This window comes from Mustela nivalis (genome assembly GCF_964662115.1).
Source record: "Mustela nivalis genome assembly, chromosome: 1".
NCBI classification, from domain to species: domain Eukaryota; kingdom Metazoa; phylum Chordata; class Mammalia; order Carnivora; family Mustelidae; genus Mustela; species Mustela nivalis.
In genome coordinates, this window is record NC_139020.1 from 196293436 (window position 1) to 196310188 (window position 16753).

Here is a 16753-nt window from a genome sequence, read left to right on the forward strand (position 1 = left end):
ATCTTTCTCTGCTTGACTTATTTCGCTAAGCATGATACGAAATAAGTCAAGCAGAGAAAGACAACTATCATATGATCTCCCTGATATGAGGAAGTGGTGATGCAACATGGAGGCTTAAGTGGGTAGGAGAAGAATAAATGAAACAAGATGGGATTGGGAGGGAGACAAACCATAAGTGACTCTTAATCTCACAAAACAAACTGAGGGTTGCTGGGGGGAGGGGGTTTGGGAGAAGGGGGTGGGATTATGGACATTGGGGAGGGTATGTGCTTTGGTGAGTGCTGTGAAATGTGTAAACCTGTGATTCACAGACCTGTACCCCTGGGGATAAAAATATATGTTTATAAAAAATTAAAAATTAAAAAAAAAAAGAAACAGCACAAAAAAAAAAAGGTATCAAAAGATTTTCTTTTCAAAGTTTCCTTTCCCCCTCCCATACTGAAACATAAAACAAAAACCCCCTCCTTTCTAGCTTTCCTCATGATAACAGAAAGGTTGCAGCAGTACCAGATCATGTCCTATCTACATATACCCATCCACAAGGCAAAGTCCCCTCTGCACAGACTAAATCTGCATCAGGTTTTATCACTCTCAGAGCACTGCCTCTGTTCCAAAGACAGGCCTTCATACAGAACCCAGCCTTGACCATGAATCGGAAATTTCTTTTAAAGGGACTGAATGGGGGTGCCTGGGTGGCCCAGTGGGTTAAAGCCTCAGCCTTCAGCTTAGGTCGTGATTCCAGGGTCATGGGATCAAGCCCCACATAGGGCTCTCTGCTCAGCAGGGAGCCGGCTTCCTCCTTTCTCTCTGCCTGCCTCTCTGCCTACTTGTGATCTCTGTCTGTCACAAAATAAATAAATAAATAATAATAAATAAAAGGACTGACTGTATCATAAATGCACTGAATCTTACTCCAAAGGATAGGAAAGGAGACACTTTAATTCTTGACATGGTTGATTACCCAATCTCCCTTGAATCAGTTCAATTCAGGTCTAGCTTGCAAGTGTATGGCTGGAGAGAGAAGAAAAACAGCAATGAGAGACTAGCAAATAGGAAAAAGAAAAGGATGATACTCAAAGTAGCTACCAAGAAAAGAAATATACTAATATAGAAATAATATAAAAAATTTTTTCAAGCAATGGATATAGTGAGTCAGAGTCCCACATATTCCACCCCAAATTCCCTAAGAGCATCACAGCCAGATGAGGAAAGGAGCAAAAAAGAGAATCACTAAATGGAATCAGGGATTTCAGTGAGGAAGCCAACAAGTATTCATGTATTAACCTTATAATCACTTGTTTCTGTTAATATCATCAAATAGAAAGTTCAGTTAAACAACTGATACCCAAGAAATTGAAGTGGCAGTAGAAAACCTTTTATTTTTGTAATGTATAAGGATTTACTCCTCTCAGGAATATTATCAATTTTGAATTTTTGAAAAATGCAAATCTGTAGAGAAAATAATATCCTAAGCTGACAAGGGTGCAGAGAAATAATAACCTTCCCTGTCCTGGCAGTGACAACAACGGTTTAGACATAGGAGTAGGTAAACTATAGTACACCCATATTATGAAATAGCAGTCATCGAAACCATGAATAGTCCAGAATAAAAAAGACTCACAGTGTAACAGATTTAAAATAAAAGACTAAGACAATATATACAGTATGGCCTTAAATTTTATTTATTTTAAATGCCTACTTAACGTTATTTTTTTAAGTAGACTCTATGCCCAGCATGGAGCCCAAAGCAGACCTCAGACTCACAACCCTGAAGATCAAGACCTGAGCTGATATCAAGAATCACTTAACTAACTGAGCCACCCAGACACCCCTATATGCCTATTTAAATGTGTACATAGAAAAAAATACAAAGATATACTAATAGGTTAAGAGGAGTTATGTATGGATCACAAAAGATATCACCATTATTTTCCTTTTTGTGTATTTCTCTGCATTTACTGACATTTCTCTAATGAATACATATATTGCATAATCAAAAGGAAAATGCTACACAGAAAAAGAGAAAGCTTGAATGTGTTCCACATACTGAATTCACAATACAGGGAAGAATACATTACATTTTAGAAAAAATTCCAACAACAAAAAAAAAGACAAAATCTTTTCTTGATGCTTTCAAAGGTTTAACCTTGAGTTCTCTGGAAAAGTCATTCATCCAAAACATAGCTTCCCCAAAGATGTCAAACGAAAGAAGAATTGTTGGGGTAATTTCAAACTACATCCCAATTATCTGCTACAAGATTTCTGAATCATTGTTGTGATAACTGTGAAGTTCTAGGTGAAATGGATTCATACTGGAATTCTAAAGCTGCCACCCAAAGACAGTTATTTGAACTCAGCAGTAAACCTTCATAACAGGCTCAAGAAATAGAAAGGCTAAGAGGGAAATAAAGTACATTCATGAAGGCACAAGTTTCTAACAACTAAATATTATTATATTTACACCCTGACTTTTAAAATACTACCAGGATTAACAAAGCAAAATAAAACTCTTCACTAGATTGGACTCCTAATTAAGCATTTATCGATCCCTATGTGCTAGGTCCTGAGGTTACAAACATAAAGATACAGCGGTGCTTATTTATATCCAGCAGAGCTGGGAAACCATCTAAGAGATGACATTTGAGCTTTTTAAGTTGGCATTCCCAGGCAGAGAAAGGTAATCACTGCATTCATCATATTTTAAGAACCTAAGCAAAGTGACAAAGATAGGAAAGTTCTAAGCCTGTCTGGAAAAGGTGAGTTGAGTTGTCCAGCATATTTAGAGTAGGAAATGTGAAGACAATGTCAAAAACAAAACTCAAGAAAAGTTTGGTGCCACCCTTCCTCCTGTACATGAAATGTATGTGAAATTTCATACAAAAGATAAAAATGGACTTAACTTTCTTTTTTTTATTATGTTATGTTAGTCACTATCCAATACATTATTACTTTTTGACTTAACATCTTTCTAATGGCTGAGAAGACGAGCAAGATGGTGGAGGAGTGGGAGACCTAAATTTCATCTGGCTCCAGGAATTCATCTAGATAGTTATCAAACCACTATGAACACCTACAAACTCCACAGGAGGTCAATGGAAAGAATAGCAGGAATTCTATGAACAGAAAACTGACCACTTTCTGGAAGGCAGGATGTGCAGAGAAGTGAATCCGAGGGAATATTTGGGAAGACAGACCACAGGGGAGGTAGCCTCCATCAGCCGGCTCCTGGCAAGTGATACAGCAGTGGAACACAAAATCAAGAACTTTTAAAAGTCTGCTCTGGTGAGTGATGTGGCTCTAGTGGCTAAAAGGGGGATAGAACCCTCACTGGGACAATGTGGTCTCAGGACCCCCAGGGTCACAGAAAGACCGGGGGTGCCTGAGTGTGGCAGAGCTCCAAAGTATTGGAGAAGAGAAGCCAGCTGCAAAGAAGCACCCAAGGGGTGGGTTCTCAGGTTGGGGTTGTCATAAACCATGATCCGCAGCACAGCAGGGGCCCAACAAGCAGTAGATCCAGGGAGAAGCTTCTTCCTCCACCAGGAGGAGGAGCCCAGGAGCATGCTGCAGGAATCTGCTGGGTTAGAAACACCAAAAGGATCATGTTCCAGAGATAGAAACATTAAGTCACAGGCAGGTGAGCATGGAGTGTGGCTGGAGACCAGAGAGACAGGAGTGACTGACTGCTTTGCTCTGAGGGCACACTAAGGGGGGGTGGGGGCTGAGTTCTTGGCTCCTCCGGGACCAGAGGACCATCTTCATTCCCATCCTCCAAAGCTCTACAGAAAGCTTCCAGGGAACAAAAGCTACCAAAAGCAAGCTGAGCAGATTACTTAGACTGGTCCTTAGCAAGGGTGGTACAATTCCATCTCAGGCAAAGACATTTGAATATCACTGCAACAGGCCCCTCTCCTAGAAGATCACCAAGAACATCCAGCCAAGACTAAGTTTACCATTCAAAGAGGAACTGCAAAACTCCAGTGCTAGGGGAATACTGCACAAAGAATTCATGGCTTTTTACCCATGATTCTTTAGTATTTCAGAGTTTTGGGGTTCTTTTATTTTTGTTTTGCTTTTTTAAATTTTTCTTTCCTTTATATTTTTTTTCTTTCAGCAGAAAAAAAAATTATTATAGGAGTATATCATTATAGCTCTTAAATGAATGTTACTATAGTAGAAGTGTGTGAACCCCAAAAGAGTAATAAATTTTTACTGATTCATAAGAATGCTTTATAAATTAAGGACACTAATCTTTTGGGTGTTATATGCATTAAATTATTTCTCTATTAATTTTTTTTCAACCAACATTTTATTGTATCGATTCCTTTTTTAAAATCTTTTTTTAACTTTCTTTTTTTTTAATTTATTTTCAGCGTAACAGTATTCATTGTTTTTGCTTTTCATTTTTACCATCGTATTCTAACCCTTCACTGAATTTAACAATGTTTTCTGTATATCTATGAGCCTTTCCCTCTTTCAAATTCTGGGATACAGTTTCTTCTGATAGAACAAAATATATCCTAAATCTAGTGTATGACATTGTTCTAGTCTCCTGCCTGATCACTTTCTCTCCTTTATTTTTTTTTATTTTTTTCTCTCTTTTTTCAACCAAATTTTTAATAATTCCTTTTGTTAAGAGTTTATTTATTCATTTGACAGACATAGATCACAAGTAAGCAGAAAGGCAGGCGGGGGGTATGGGGGAAAGCAGGCACCCTGCTGAGCAGAGAGCCCAAAGTGGGGCTCAGTCCCAAGACCCTGGGATCAGGACCAGAACCGAAGGCAGAGGCTTTAACCGCCTGAGCCATACAGGTGCCCCAATAATTCCTTTTTTTAAAATATTTTTTAATTTGTATCTTTATAGTCATATTCCATCACTTCATCATATTTACACTTATTTTATATATATATATGTATATATACATATATTTTTTTTCTTTCTTTAAAATTTCGGGAAACAGTTTCTTCTAACCGACCAAAATACACCCAGAATCTAGTGTGTGGCTCTGTTCTATTCACTAGCCTGATCATATTCTTTTTTCTTTTTTGTCTTTTTTTCCCCCTTTCCTTTCCCCCTGGGCTTTGGTTCTCTTCTGATCTGTTTAGTGTATAGTTTTCTGGGAACATTGTTACCCTTTCAGCATTTTCATCTCTCATTCATCTATTCTTCTCTGGATGAAAACACAAAATGGAAAAACTCATCTCAAAAACAACAACAACAACAACAAGAGGCAGTACCTCTTGTAAACTAGGGACTTAATCAATATGAACATTAGTTACATGTCAGAACCAGAGCTCAGAATGACAGTTATAAAGATAGTAGCTGGGCTTGAAAAAAGCATAGAGGACACTAGAGAATCCCTTTCTGGAGAAATAAAAGAACTAAAATCTAACCAAGTCAAAATAAAAAATGTTATTAATGAGGTACAATAAAAAATGGAGATTCTAACTAATAGGTTAAATGAGGCACAAGAGAGAATTGGTGATATAGAAGACCAAATAATGGAGAATAAAGAAGCTGAGAAAAAGAGAAATAAACAACTACTGGATCAGGGGCTGGGGTAGAATTCAAGACATAAGTAATAGCATAAGATGAAAGAATATTAGAATAATTGGGATCACAAAAGAAGAAAAAAGAGAGGGGCAGAAGGTATACTGAAGCAAATTACAGCAGAGAACTTCCCTTATTTGGAAAAGGAAACAGGTATCAAAATTCAGGAGGCACAGAGAACCCCCCTCAAAATCAAAAAAGTAGGTCAACACTCCACCATCTAATGGTAGAATTTACAAGTATCAGAGACGAAGAGAAAATCCTAAAACCAGCTCTGGACAAGAGCTCTGTAACCTACAAAGATAGAAATATTAGACTGGCAGCAGACCTATCCAGAGAGATCTGGCAGGCCAGAAAGGACAGGCATGATAGATTCAGAGCACTAAACAAGAAAAATATGCACTCAGGAATACTATACCAATCTAAGCTCTCACTGAAAATGGAAGGAAAGATAAAAAGCTTCTAGGACAAACAAAAACTAAGAATTTGCAAACACCAAACCAGCCCTACAGGAAATATTGAAAGGGGTCTTCTAAGGAAAGAGAGAGACTAAAAGTAACACAAACCAGAAAGGAACAGATACAATATGCAGTAACAGTCACCTTACAGACAATATACTGGCACTAAATTTGTATCTTTCAATAGTTATCCTGAATACCAATGGGCTAAATACGCTCAAAAAAAAAAAAAAATACACAGTATCAGGATGGATTTTTTTAAAAAAAAGACCCATCAACAGGCTGTCATTTTAGAACCAAAGACACCTCCAGATTTAGTGAGGAGATGGAAAACAATTTACATGCTAATGGACATCAAAAGAAAGCTGTGGGGGGGTGGGCAATCATTGTATCAGACAAATTAGACTTTAAACCAAAGACTATAGTAAAACATGAGGAAGAACACTATATCACACTTAAAGGGTACATCCAACAATAAGATCTAACAATTTTATCTATGCCCCTAACACGGAAGAAGCCAATAATAAAAGCCAATCAATAACAATATCAAAGACACACATCGACAATAATAAAATAGTAGTCGGGGACCACTGAAATGAAAAGATAATCTAAACATAAGATCAACAAGGAAATAAAGGTTTTAAATGACACACTGGACCAGATGGACTTCACAGATACATACAGAACATTCCATCCCAAAACACAAGAATACACATTCTTCTCTAGTGCTAGTGCACATGGAACATTCTCCAGAATAGATCACATCCTGGGTCACAAATCAGGTCTCAACCAGTACCAAAAGACTGGGATCATTCCCTGCCTACTTTCAGACCACAATGCTCTGAAACTAGAACTCAATCACAAAAGGAAAGTTGGAAAGAACTCAAATACATGGAGGCTAAAGAGCATCCTACGGAAGAATGAATGGGTCAACCAGGAAATTAAAGAAGAATTGAAAAAATTCATGGAAACAAATGAAAATGAAAACACAACTCTTCAAAATCTTTGGGACACAGCAAAGACGATCCTGAGAGGAAAGTATATAGCAATACAAGTCTTTCTCAAGAAACAAGAAAGTCCTCAAATACACAACCTAACCCTACACCTACAGCAGCTAGAAAAAGGACAGCAAAGAAAGCCTAAACCCAGCAGGAAAAGCGCTATAATTAAGGTCAGAGCAGAAATCAATCAAATAGAAACCAAAAGAACAGTAAAACAAATCAACGAAACAAGGAGCTGCTTCTCTGAAAGAATTAAGAAGACTGATAAACCCCTGGCCAGCTTATCAAAAAGAAAAGAGAAAGGACCCAAATTAATAAAATCATGAATGAAAGAGGAAAGATCACAACCAACACCAAAGAAATACAAACAATTATAAGCACATATTACAAGCAACCATATGCCAGCAAATTAGACCATCTGGAAGAAATGGATGCATTCCTAGAGACATATAAACCACCAAAACTGAACCAGGAAGAAATAGAAAACCTGAACAGACCCATAACCAGCAAGAAGACTGAAGCATTCATCAAAAATAGCTCAACAAACAAGAGGCCAGGACCAGTTGCTTCCCAGGGGGATTCTACAAAACATTCAAAGAAGAATTAATGCCTGTTCTTTTCCATTCTTTTTCAAATAAATATAATAATCCTAAAATTTATATGGAACCATAAAAGACCTCAAATAGCCAGAGGAATGTTGAAAAAGAAAACCAAAGCTGGTGGCATCCCAATTCCACACTTCAAGCTCTATTACAAAGCTGTGATCACCAAGACAGCATGGTACTGCCATAAAAACAGACACATAGACCAGTGTAACAGAGTAGAGAGCCCAGATATGGACCCTCAACTCTATGGTCAATTAATCTTCGACAAAACAGGAAATAATATACAGCGGAAAAAAGACAGTCTCCAATAAATGGTGCTGGGAAAACTGGACAGCTATATGTAGAAGAATGAAACTCGACCATTCTCTTACACTGTACACAAAGATAAACTCAAAATGGATAAAAGACCTCAACGTGAGACAGGAATCCATTAGAATCCTAGAGGAGAACATAGGCAGTAATCTCTTCGGTATCAGCCACAGCAACTTCTTTCAAGATATGTCTCCAAAGGCAAAGGAGACAAAAGCGAAAATAAACTTTTGGGACTTCATCAAAATCAAAACTTTCTGCACAGCAAAGGAAACAGTCAAGAAGACAAAGAGGCAACCCACGGAATGGGAGAAGATATTTGCAAATGACAGTACAGACAAAAGGTTGATATCCAGAATCTATAATGAACTCCTCAAACTCAACACACACAAAACAGACAATTATATCAAAAAATGGGCAGAAGATATGAACAGACACTTCTCCAATGAAGACAATGACTATCAGACACATGAAAAAATGTTCATCATCACTAGCCATCAGGGAGATTAAAATTAAAACCACACTGAGATACCACCTTACACCAGTTAGAATGGCCAAAATTAGCAAGACAGGAAACAACATCTGTTGGAGGGGATGTGGAGAAAGGGGAACCCTCTTACACTGTTGGTGGGAATGCAAGCTGGTGCAGCCTCTTTGGAGAACAGTGTGGAGATTCCTCAAGAAATTGAAAATAGAACTTCCCTATGACCCTGCCATCACACTCCTGGGTATTTACCCCAAAGATACAGATATCGTGAAAAGAAGGGCCATCTGTACCCCCATGTTTATAGCAGCAGTCATTAGTCATTTTCTGTGGAAAGAACCAAGATGCCCTTCCATGGACGAATGGATAAGGAAGATGTGGTCCATATACACTATGGAGTATTATGCCTCCATCAGAAAGGACAAATACTCAACTTTTGTAGCAACATGGATGGGAGTGGAAGAGATTATGCTGAGTGAAATAAGTCAAGCAGAGAGAGTCAAGTATCATATGGTTTCACTTATTTGTGGAGCATAACAAATAGCAAGGAGGACATGGGGAGATGGAGAGGAGAAGGGAGTTGGGAGAAATGGAAGGGGACGCTAACCAGAGAGACTATGGACTCTGAAAAACAATCTGAGGGTTTTGAAGGGGCAGGGGTGGGAGGTCGGGGTACCAGGTGGTGTGTATTAGAGAGGGCACGGATTGCATGAAGCACTGGGTGTGTTGCAAAAATAATGAATACTGTTATGCTGAAAATAAATAAAAAATAAATTAAAATAAAAAGACAGTATGGTATGGGCACAAAAACAGACAACAAGATCAATGGATCAGAATCAAGAACCCAAAAATGGACCCTCAACTAATCTTGAAAAAGCAGGAAAGAATGCCCAATGGAAAAAAAACAGTCTCTTCAACAAATGGTGCTGGGAAAATTGGACAGCCACATGCAGAAGAATGAAACTGGACCATTTCCTTACAGCACACCCAAAAATAGACTCAAAATGGACGAAAGACCTCAATGTGAGATAGGAATCCATCAAAATCCTTGAGGAGACATGGGGAGATAGAGAGGAGAAGGGAGTTGGGGGAAATTGGAAAGGGAGGTGAACCATGAGAGACTATGGACTCTGAAAAACAATCTGAGGGTTTTGAAGGGGCGGGGGGTGGTAGGTCGGGGTACCAGGTGGTGGGTATTATAGAGGGCACGGATTGCATGGAGCACTGGGTGTGGTGCAAAAATAATGAATACTGTTATGCTTGAAATTAAAAAAAAAAAAATTCTTGAGGAGAACACAGGCAGCAACCTCTTCAACCTCAGACGTAGCAGCTCCTTCCTAGAAACATCGCCAAAGGCAAGGGAAGCCAGGGAATACATGAACTATTGGGACTTCATCAAGATCAAAAGCTTCTACACAGCAAGGGAAAGAGTCATCAAAACCAAAAGACAACTAACGGAATGAGAGAAGATATTTGCAAATGACATATCAGATAAAGGGCTAGTATCCAAAATCTATAAAGAACTTATCAAACTCAACACCCAAAGAACAAATAATCCAATCAAGAAATGGGCAGAAAGGGTGCCTGGGTGGCTCAGTCATTAAACATCTGCCTTTGGCTCAGGTCATGATCCCAGGGTGCTGGAATCAAGCCCCACATTGGGCTCCCTACTCAGCAGGAAGCCTGTTTCTCCCTCTCCCATTGCCCCTGCTTGCATTCCCTTTCTCACTGTCTCTCTCTGTCAATTAAATAAATAAAATCTTAAATTTTAAAAAAAGGAATGAGTTTTCCATATAAAGAATCATGTCATCTGCAAAGAGAGAGTTTGACTTCTTCATTACCAATTTGGATACCTTTTATTTCTCTTTGTTGTCTGATTGCTGTTGCTAGGACTTCTAATACTATGTTGAACAAGAGTGGGGAGAGTGGGCATCCTTCTCGTGTTCCTGATCTCAACGAGAAGGACGCAAGCTTTTCCCCATTGAAGATGATATTTGCTGTGGGTCTTTCATAGATAGATTTGATGAAGTTCAGGAATGTTCCCTCTATCCCTATACTTTGAAGCGTTTTAATCAGGAACAGATGCTGGATTTTGTCAAATGCTTTTTCTGCGTCAATTGAGAGGACCATGTGGTTCTTCTCTCTTCTCTTATTAATTTGTTCTATCACATTGATTGATTTGTGAATGTTGAACCATCCTTGTAGCCCAGGGATGAATCCCACCTGGTCATGGTGGATAATCTTTTTAATGTGGTGTTGGATCCTGCTGGCTAGGATCTTGTTGAGAATCTTAGCATCCATATTCATCAGTGATATTGGTCTGAAATTCTCATTTTTGGTAGGGTCTTTGGGGATCAGGGTAATGCTGGCTTCATAGAAAGAGTCAGGAAGTTTTCCTTCTGCTTCAATTTTTTTAAAAAGCTTCAGGAGAATAGGTGTTATTTCTTCTTAGAAAGTTTGGTCGAATTTCCCAGGGAATCCATCAGGTCCTGGGCTCTTGTTTATTGGGAGGTTTTTGATCACTGCTTCAATCTCGTTACTAGATATTGGTCTATTCAGGTTGTCAATTTCTTCCTGATTCAATTTTGGGAGTTTATAGTTTTCCAGGAATGCATCCATTTCATCTAGGTTGCTTGGCTTATTGGCATATAACTGTTGATAATAACTTCTGATGATTGTTTCTACTTCCTTGGTGTTAGTTGTGATCTCTCCCTTTTCATTCATAATTTTATGTATTTGAGCTTTCTCTCTTTTCTTTTGGGTTAGTGTGGCCAATGGTTTATCGATCTTATTGATTCTTTCAAAAAACCAGCTTCTAGTTTCATTGATACTTTCTACTGTATCTCTGGTTTCTACCTCATCGATCTCAGCTCTAATCTTATTTCCCTTCTTATGTGTGGAGTTGGTTTGATTTGTTGTTGATTCTCCAGTTCTTTAAGGTGTAGAGACAGCGGCTGTGTTCTGGATTTTTCAGTTTTTTTGAGGGAGGCTTGGATGGCTATGTATTTCCCCCTTAGGACTGCCTTTGCTGTATCCCATAGGTTTTGGATCAAAGTGTCTCCATTGTCATTGGTTTCCATGAATTGTTTCAGTTCTTCCTTGATCTCCTGGTTGATCCAAGCATTCTTAAGGAAGGTGGTCTTTAGCTTCCAGGTGTTTGAGTTCCTTCTGAAATTTTCCTTGTGATTGAGCTCCAGTTTCAAAGCATTGTGATCTGAGAATGTGCAGGGAATCATCTCAGTCTTTTGGTATCGGTTGAGTCCTGATTTGTGACCCAGTATGTGGTCTATTCTTGAGAAGGTTCCATGTGCACTTGAGAAGAATGAGTATTCTGTTGTTTTAGGGTGGAATGTTCTGTATATATCTATGAGGTCCATCTGGTCCAATGTGTCATTCAATGCTCTTGTTTCTTTATTGATTTTCTGCTTCGATGATCTGTCTATTTCTGAGAGAGGCATGTTAAGATCTCCAATGATTAGTGTACTCATATCAATATGACTCTTTATCTTGATTAACAGTTTTCTTAAGGAATTGGCTGCTCCCATATTGGGGGCATAGATATTTACAACTGTTAGATCATCTTGGTGGATAGTCCCTTTAAGAATGATGTAGTGTCCTTCTGTATCTCTGACTACAGTCTTTAGTTTAAAATCTAATTTATCTGATATGAGAATCGCTACCCCAGCCTTCTTTTGAGGCCCACTGGCATGAAAGATGCTTCTCCATCCCTTCACTTTCAGTCTGGGTGTATCTTTAGGTTCAAAATGGGTCTCTTGTAGACAACATATGAATGGGTCCTGTCGTTTTATCCAGTCTGCAACTCTGTACCATTTTATGGGCACATTTAGGCCATTCACATTGAGGGTGATTATTGATAGATACGTTTTTATTGACATCGTGTTACCTTTGAAGTCTTTCTTTCTGTAGATTGTCTCTATATTTCTTTTCAATGCTATTCTTGGGTTTTTTCCTTCTTTAAAGAAGCCCCCTTAATATTTCCTGCAGTATCGGCTTGGTGGTTGCATAGTCTTTTAAGCCTTGCTGGTCCTGGAAACTCTTTATGTCTCCATCCATTTTGAATGTCAGTCTTGCTGGATAAAGTATTCTTGGCTGCATGTTCTTCTCATTCAGTGCCCTGAATATATCTTGCCAGCCCTTTCTGGCTAGCCAGGTCTCTGTGGACAGGTCTGACGTTATTCTGATGGGCTTTCCTCTGTACGTTTGTCCTAGCTGCTTTCAAGAGGTTCTGCCTACAATTATAATTCTTCATTCTTACTATTAGGTGTCTTGAGGACTTTCGAGAATCTGTAATCTTGGGGGGGAACCTTTCGGCCTCTCTAGTACATGAACGCTGGTTCCATTCACGAGATTTGGAAAATTTTCATGAAGAACTTGTTCCACTATATCTTCTAGACTTTTTTCTTTCTCCTCCCCTTCAGGGATTCCAATAATTCTGACATTGGAACGTTTCATGGCATCATTTATTTCCCTGATTCTGTTTTTGTGGCTTCTAAGCTGTTTATTCCAGGCTTCCTCCTGATCCTTTCTCTCTATCTGTCCTCCAGATCACTACTTCTATCTTCTGTCTCAGTTACTCTAGCGTTGAGAGAATTTAGATTAGATTGGAACTCATTGAGAGCATTGTGAAGCTCATCCCTGGTAGCTTTCAGCTCTTCCCTAATATTGAAAACATGATCTCTGGTCGTTTTCGGCCCTAATCAATTCCGTTTTGGTCACCCATGGCTTAAATTAAAATAAATATTAAAAAATAAAAACCACACATTGGGGGCAAAAAAAAAAAAGCATCTTTCTAATTCTAAAATTTCCTTGTCCTCCACACTTAAAAGTACAGCCACACATACCTCTTAGCAATATCTTTCCTCCTTGGCTATAGAGCCTACCCTAACCCCAAACAGTATCAGGTTCACAAAGGTAACAACAGCTGGCAATTTCATAACACGTTCAGGGGTCACCCAGATAATTTGTGTTCAGAACACAACATGGCAAAATCTATTTGTCTGTAAACTAGACACTTCCCGCTAGATCATAAAATTTTTTCTGATTCTGTTTAACACTTTTATCAGCCACTCGGAAAAAGAAGACAAGTTTATCAATTGTGTATATAAAGGTTCAAAGAAAAAGTAGTATGTGGAATCAAAAACTCAAGCTTCAAAAAGATCTGACAGGTTCAACTGCTGAGCCAAATACATCTAGCCCCCCACCAACTTAGAACCAACAGGGTCAAATCAAATATGCTCCCCCTGATGAAATGTAGTGGAAATAAAATACAAAATCTTTATAAAATGAAATTAGAATTTTAGATTTATGATTCTCATCAATCATAGAAGTTTGGGATTGAAGAGATCTAGCTTGACTTTAGTTCATGTAAAATAAAACCTAGAGTTTAATTACTATAACTTCAATATGAATAATTAGTGTGAAATGGTAGCCAAAAGCCTAGGAAGATTAGGCTTTGTGCCACATTAATTTAAAACATTCCATTCAATACTACAAATATATGTTTAAAACCTTCTACATGCCTGGCACTGAATTATATCTGCCAAAAATACAAATATAAAGATGGCATGATTCCTACTTAAAAGAGTTTGTAGCCTAAATCAGTATTTTTTCAACCGGGGGTCACAAAATCCACTGAATTGCCACCAATATTTCTTAATGAAGTAGAAATGAATAGAAAATATCAGAGTACACTATACAAAGTACACAGTCTTGTATCATCAAACTTTAACTTTTTCATATACATGTATGTATGTATACTTATATGTAGATATACATAAAAACAAAAGAGATAGCAATTTTAAATGTATTTCTTATTGCAGAACATAGTCAAAAGTTAGAAAGACATTAGTCTAGAAGAAGAGGACAAAATAAATATACCACTGCAAGGTACAAAGTTTCATGAATTTAAAAGAATAAAATCTATCTGGTCAGAGAAAGAGGTCAAGGGTCTAGAAAAAGATTTACAAAGACAGCTATATATGAAAGAAGCCTCACTAGGCAAGAAAAAATATGAGACATGGAGAAGGAAAAGGACCCTACATAAAAGGAATAACATGAGTAAGACATAATGTAGTAAACAACAAAAAGTGTTTAATAGGTGGCAAATAGTTCTGGCACATGGCAGCATTGGTATAATTAATTCAAGACAGAAAGACTTGGAGAAAGTTCAGTTTGGCTAAAGTGTAAAGTACAAGCAGGACTGCAGATGAGGTTGAAAAAAGCAAATCTGAGCCATAATATGAAAGTTCTGGGCACGTAGTAAACACTTAATGAATGTCAGCTATTCCAACTAGACTTACTCAGTTCTAAAGCCTTAAACCTTGTATCTTTCTTTTTTAATTTATTTATTTGACAGAGATCACAAGTAGGCAGAGAGGCAGGCATAGAGAAAGAGGGGGGAGGCAGGCTCCCACTCAGCAAAGAGCCCGATGTGGGGCTCTAACCCAGGGCTCTGGGATCATGACCTAAGCCGAAGGCAGAGGCTTTAACCCACTGAGCCACACGGGCTCCCACAGTGTACCAGAATTCATTGTTTATGTACCACACCCAGTGTTCCATGCAATACATGTCCTCCATAACACCCACCACCAGGCTCACCCAGACTCCCACCTCCCGCCCCTTCAAAACCCTCAGATTGTTTTTCAGAGTCCATAGTCTCTCGTGGTTTATCTCCTCCAATTTCCCTCAACTCCCTTCTCCTCTCCATCTCCCCATGTCCTCCATGTTATTTGTTATGCTCCACAAATAAGTGAAACCATATGATAATTGACTCTCTCTGCTTGACTTATTTTACTCACCAAAATCTCTTCCAGTCCTGTCCATGTTGATAGAAAAGTTGGGTATTCATCCTTTCTGATGGAGGCATAATACTCCATAGTGCATATGGACCACATCTTCCTTATCCATTCGTCCATTGAAGGGCATCTTGGTTCTTTCCACAGTTTGGCAACTGTGGCCATTGCTGCTATGAACATGGGGGTACAGATGGCCCTTCTTTTCACAACATCTGTATCTTTGGGGTAAATACCCAGTAGTGCAATTGTAGGGCCATAGGAAAGCTCTATTTTTAATTTCTTAAGGAATCTCCACACTGTTTTCCAAAGTGGCTGTACCAACTTGCATTCCTACCAACAGAATAAGAGGGTTCCCCTTTCTCCACATCCTCTTCAATGCACGTTATTTACTGTCTTTTTAATTTTGGCCATTCTAACTGGTGTAAGGTGGTATCTCAATGTTTAAACCAAGTATCTTTAAGATCCTTTACATAAGGATCTAAAGTGCTGATTCTAAAGTGCTATGAATTACTGAAAGGCTATAAAGCAAATTACTTAAATGTAGACACAAAACATGGACTTACGAGAAATTACAGGGAGCCTATTAAATAAGAAAGAATGTTCAGATCATACCTGTCTAAATAATAAAATGGGCTGTCCCAAAAAATGGTGAGGGCATTGTCACTAGATGATTACCTGAATAAAGGCCAAATGCACATCGGTCTGAGATATACTGTCTATAATATAAAGTTCTGCATTCATCATACACTAATCCATTTTGTTTCTCACTCACCAATGAGTAAGAGCTATGAATGAGTTTTGAAGAGAGAAGGAGAAACAGATGGAAGCAGGAGGTTGGGATTTTATTTCATTGCAGAAAAGTAGGAAAACAGGAAACTTCTGAATGACATTTCCCAACACAGTAATTATCTCTACTAGAATATCCTAATGTGTGATATAGCAAATCAACCGCAAGAATCTGGACCACAGCTAAAATAATTTGGCAAAGTATTTACGAAAAATGTTTTAAGTTCCTAGAGGCTTTATGTGAAAAAATCTTGCCTTTCCATACAAAATCTGTCAAGAGGGGTTATGCAAGAGTCAAGAGCATAATCATAAACAGGTTTGTTCATTAGAATAAAAGCATAACACCGGAATTAAAATCCTAATATAGCATATCCAATAATTCTTACACATTGGGAATAATTTCAGATCATTCTCATCGTCAAGAATAAAGACACACAGGGCACCTTGGTAGCTCAGTGGGTTAAGCCTCTTCCTTTGGCTCAACTCATGATCTCAGGGCCCTGGGATCAAGCCCCTCATCAGACTCTGCTCAGCAGAGAGCCTGCTTCCCCCTCTCTCTGCCTGCCTCTCTGCCTACTTGTGATATCTCTCTCTCTCTCTCTCTGTCAAGCAAATAAATAAAATCTTTTTTTAAAAAAAGAATAAAGGGGCAGCTTGGTGGCTCAGTGGGTTACGCCTCTGCCTTCAGCTCAGGTCATGATCTCAGGGTCCTGGGATGGAGCCCCACATTGGGCTCTCTGCTCAGCG

General features: G+C 38.5%; 1 protein-coding gene across 9 annotated transcripts in view; it reads right to left on the reverse strand.

Annotated features, from left to right (window-relative positions):
* The window catches only part of DOCK3 (dedicator of cytokinesis 3), a 568909-nt gene that overhangs the window by 546396 nt on the left and 5760 nt on the right, over positions 1-16753 (reverse strand). The gene's annotated exons all lie outside the window — the stretch shown is intronic.